The sequence below is a fragment of the Poecilia latipinna genome, unplaced genomic scaffold (genome assembly GCF_001443285.1).
Source record: "Poecilia latipinna isolate Pla-1442-1.1 unplaced genomic scaffold, P_latipinna-1.0 Scaffold4573, whole genome shotgun sequence".
NCBI classification, from domain to species: Eukaryota; Metazoa; Chordata; class Actinopteri; order Cyprinodontiformes; family Poeciliidae; genus Poecilia; species Poecilia latipinna.
Genome location: NW_015117189.1, coordinates 16345 through 21630, shown reverse-complemented (window position 1 = coordinate 21630; position 5286 = coordinate 16345). Strand labels below are relative to the sequence as shown.

The 5286-nt window shown below is 37.6% G+C and overlaps 1 long non-coding RNA gene across 3 annotated transcripts; it reads left to right on the top strand.

Annotated features, from left to right (window-relative positions):
• The first annotated feature begins 1381 nt into the window (after positions 1–1381).
• On the top strand, positions 1382–5280 carry LOC106942808 (uncharacterized). Of its 3 annotated transcripts, none has more exons than XR_001423725.1 (4): positions 1382–3436; positions 3594–3718; positions 3802–3886; positions 4026–5280. It is a non-coding gene; the product is annotated as an uncharacterized LOC106942808 (long non-coding RNA). The 3 variants fall into 3 exon arrangements; XR_001423726.1 differs by having other exon boundaries at positions 3802–4092; positions 4224–5280; XR_001423724.1 differs by having other exon boundaries at positions 1383–3436; positions 3802–5280.
• The last annotated feature ends 6 nt before the right edge of the window (positions 5281–5286 follow it).

Here is a 5286-nt window from a genome sequence, read left to right as displayed (position 1 = left end):
TATCACTGTAGCGGATGTCCCACCACATGAGAGTAGGACGACACCCCGTGGTGGGCGTCCCTTTTGGATTTCTGAAAGGTGGCAACCCTAAGTAGATGCCACCTGTTTGTGGTTCAGGATTCTTGTATTCACCTATTCATGGATTTTTCTGTAGAACCGCTAACTCCAAATTATTGGTGGAAAATCTCTTATTCACAGATTTTGTTCATAGAACATATCTAAGATATTCTAAAGGAAAAGCAGCTTGGGGAGATGAAATACCAAGCACATTGCCAGTTGACGGTATCGGCTGGCATTTGCAAATTAGCCAATCCAGGAGCTCCATTTATTTTCCTTGGCACTGATTGGCTGAATACCAAATAGCAAAGATCAGAGGATTATATATATTAGCTTCTGTGTTAATGCCAACACAGTTTTCACTATGTATTAATGCATATTCATATATTTACAGTTAAAAAAAATTAAAACAGGCAGTTCTAAGTATTTGCAGGGTATTTGCAGACTTTAGGTATTCATGGATGGTTATGGTACCTAGCCCTCACAAATACCAGCAACCCACTGTACATGTATGTGGTATCTAAAAAGTGTATATCTTCGTCAGTACCTTACAGTCAAGAGAGACTTCTGGTGAATCACACCTTGCATACTGCTGGTCTCTTGGTCCTTGTGTACCTGACTGACAACACATTTGTTCTGCTGTAATTAATAATACTATGATCATGGCAAGTGCCTATATTGGGCCTTCTGCAGCAGTCGGATATCAATCTTACTTTTTTGCGTTATGTCTCAAATCCTTGATCTAAATACGCTACATTTTGTTAAGGAAGATATATCTAAATTGGTTAACTTTGGAAAAAGTTTGGCTCTCTCTTCCTCTGGATCCCAGGTCCTCTGGCGAGCCACGTGTGGCCACAAGGAAAACAACAATAATGCGTGTTGACGTCACAGAATTAGAGTTTAATCCAATATAAGACAATACATAAACTTACACCAGAAACTGCAGAACAACAGAGACATACATTCATTTACCTGACATAAATGGAAAGAAGAAGAAAAGCAAAGACGTCTTTGGAGAATTGCAAGAGCAAATCTAATGTGTTACTTCTGTGTAGAAAGTTTTATAGTAAAAGGCGTATTCTTATCGTTAATTTATTCAAATAAGGCGTATCTTTGCTCATCCAACCAGGAGCTATCTCTGACCCTCTCTCAAACCCCTGCCGTGTTTACGGCCTTTCACAGATGAGTGTGAAAAGCTAGAACTTCTCCTGTATTGTTTTCCCACACAGACAAAAGGCAGTTCAAACGATCCTAGCAAACCATCTGCTGGAACTACATAAAGGTCAAAAAGTCAGAATACGTTACTGATTTTAGAACCACAATTTAGGCCATTTGAATCAAGACATGTTAAGTTTTAAAACTAGCTTATTTTAAATTTATTTTCTCAACAGTTTATATCTGAGTTTTCTCGACTAAACTGTTGTCAGGTAATGGAAGACAATTGATAATGGTGGGATAGTTAGGTTTCATACAGTGACCAAAGGTGTTTTCAAGGAAAAATCTTTCCCTTGAAAAAAGGGAAAGGCATTAGCATTAGCCTTCTCCCTAAAATAAGCATTCTAGCTATTTTTAACGTATTAGCTATGTTTAGTATACTGAATGGAGGATGTCAATGTAAGACGATATGCTTTTGATGCCCCACATGCTACTGACAGCATTTAGGCTAACATTAGCATTTTGGCTCATTTTAGTTTATACATTAATTTTAACAAATTAAATGGCGTAACTCCATGTTAGTTAACATGTTTGTGATTCTCCATATGCTATTGACTACATTTTAGCTAAGCTTAGCATTGATGCTAATTTTTAGCATCAGAATGCTGGGTCCAGCCGATGGGCACACATTGGCAGGCCACGTTTAAATTTCTTCAGAATTTTTCTAGTTGTGTTTAGAATTCATTGAAATGTACAGAAGCACATTGCTTTCACGCAGAAAAATAAATTCGAGCACTATCATGTTATAACGTGATGCATATCTTGTAAAAACGTGATCATTTTAAGTCCAGGAAGTGGTGGTATTATGCTAGGCAGAGGCTAACAGGAATTGGTCGAGTATCCCTTCATGTTTGCTATTCATTTTTTATAATATTGATGTGACCAATTAAGGAGATGGATAGGATATTTAATCTTACTTTTAAAGCTAACATATTTAGACACTTTTGACCTGGAATAGATTATTCATCTCTGATGCTATGTTGCATGACGATAAATCTGAATCTGGAAGGTTGTTGGCATTATTATCCTAGCTGATGCATCCATGTAAGCCACAACAGCTAAACAGAAAGGCAGATGCTCTAGGACAAAAAAGAAAGAAAACAGAAAATTAAAATAGCAAATATTGCAAACGTGATAGGAGTTCATTTCTAATGCATTCCAGATGCAAAAAGGTTTTTAAATCTCAAGATGGCTATCACGTTTTTACAAGATACGCATCACGTTATAACGTGATAGTGTTCAAAAATAATAATAATTCTGCGTGATAGCAATGCGCTCCTGTAGAAATGCATTATCTGAACTAACATTTTTATTTGAAACAGGAAATGGGACTGTGAGATGTTTTGTTTTGGACATTAGTTGTCTCAGCAATTTTTTTCTGCAATTCCTCTGTTTCTCTGATCAGTCCTCTGCAGTGTCTGTTCAGCTGCTACTTTTTTCTTTATGAATACCAGCAGCTCCTTGATCAATTTTGAAGCTCCTGTCTCTATTGCTGGGTTTCAGACATGTGACTGGGATGACGTGCGAAATGCAAATGGAGGGCAGGAAGTGGATTTCTCCAGTTCAAAAAACATCCCATAATGCCCTAAATGGGCTCGCAAAGGCGAGGTATCGAAAAAATACAGTCACATTTAGGATATGATCCATACTGTCTAGCTAACAAAGACTTGTCATGTACCGGTAATCTGGAGTATTTACCTGTCATGGAGGTGATTGACATAACCAAGTATCTGGTGCTGCAGACCTCATGCTATACCACCAGCCAAATGGAAGCTTTCAAAAGTCTAGAAGCATACACTTATTTAGTTTCAGGTCGGGTCAACTGTTTAGGATCCAAAGAAGCATTAAATGGCTGTCAACTTGTTTCTGCCTGGGTGAGTAATGAGTTGTGCCATTTTAAGTAATTAGTCCATGATAACAATGTTACCGCTAACAACAAGCTAACCCATGTTATTTCTATGTGCTTGGATCTACTTGTAAAAAATTTATGTAGCTTCTATAAACCCAAATTCATGTTGGAGTTGTATGTTAATGTTGAGTCATACTGCATTTCTACAATGTAGGTCAACCATTCGCAGCGATCAACAGAAACCCCATTAAAAACGTGGTTTGTGGTCAGAGACAGTGGGGAAATAGTCACAGCTCACTGTGACTCTGTGGCTGGGTAGGTTATATTTAATTAATTAATATTTTCCTTTCTTTAAGCATGAAAGGCCCACAGAGTAAACATATTTTCTTATTTTCTGTCCAGGACTCATCTCAGTGGGAATAGCTTGGCTAAATACTAGTAATGTTGATATTTGTACATATTCTTTTTTCAGACTGTCAAATCTTGCTCATGTGGGAGCTGTCCTTTCTGCAACAGAGGCTTGGGGTGAAAATGAACAAAAGTGCTTTGCGCACCACAGAGAAGTGAAAATGGCTAATGCCATCACACATGAAAAAGGTATATTGATCTGTTGCAAATATTATGGTTTTATTTGTTTTGTTAATATTATTAAGATAACTGTATCTACTTTGTAACTTCAGATACCAGCTGCACCTGTTGCCAATATTGATTTTGTGTTTGCAAGATCAAAAAATAAATTGGATGATGTTATTCCAGGGAGGACAGGTAATCATGTTTGTCAATTGGTTATATTCCGCAAAGAAAAATTATGTGTAAAATAGATGCATTATTTATATTAATTTTATTTTCTATAACAATTAGATACACTTTTACAATGATGCATTTATTTTGGCCACCTCTGCAGGCAAGGTACCTGAGAATTGTACAACACAAATCCCTTTGTGTCCAAAAGTAGAGAGAGATTCTGAGACGTATGTGCTGTTTTTTGAGGCTTTACATAAAACTTTTCCAAGAAGTGCTGCCTTGATGTCCAGGGCACCATATTACAGAGTTTGTCCCCAAGTGTGTCTCCTTCTTATCAAAATCTCTCTCTGCATACCAGAGACTTCACAGCTATCTCCAGCACAATAACAGGCAGCATGCAGGGACTTCAGTTATGAGGAACTCGGTGTTCTTCAGGTACCAGCTGTAGAGGAGGAGACAAGTAAATTTGAAGCAACATCCCAACAACAGTATGAACAACTCCAAAGTGTGGACCATGAGGGGTTTTCCTGCATGGTCAGTGGGCTGTGGTTAAACTCAATGTGGCCGTACATGGGAGCCTCACCAGATGGAGTGGTTTCATGTGACTGTCCTGGAGCCGGTGTTTGTGAAATCAAGGTAAAAACTATTCCTCGAGAAATTCTAATCGCTGCATTGCAGATTTTGAGCACCTCAAAATATGAATATTACAACTGTAATTTTTTTCCTCGAATCATTATGTTAGTACAACTCACAACATGTAGTTGTAGTTTTGTGGATGGCGTTGTTTTTTCTGGGACATTGATTTCCCCCCCGTTACAAAAAGGGTTTTGACGTTCCATGACCTTTTAAGACCTAGTTCAGATTAAAACATTAACAGTGGAACAAACCCGGTTCACAGACATAAACATGCTCACATTTTAGCATTATTTTTTATCAGTGAAATAACTGAAACACAAGCTTTAAAAAAATGTCATATTTCAATGTTTGGAAGAGTATTTTCCATGTCTAGCTTTCATTGTCTTATTCTTCAGTGTCTACAGAGCAAACAGCATGAAGTCAATCTAAGGATGTGCACTGGATAGTATGGCTTTTGTCTCGTAAAGGACGAAGATTCTGTGCCACTGGATAGGAATCATCCTTATTACTGTCGGGTCCAGGCTCAGATTCACATTGTGGATGTGCAACATTATGATTTTTTTTTAGTGCGGAGTGAAAATGGTATTTATATGGAAAGAATTCTGCCAGATGCTGAGCTCTGGGAAACAACAGTTCCCAAAATTCAGCAATATTTTACGCATTGCATCCTACCTGAAATCCTGGGACAGAAATTCACACATGACTAACAAATCTAAGCATTAAAAATGTTACTTTGAGTAGTTGATGACATGGTACCATGATAGATATAATGTATGTAATAAAAG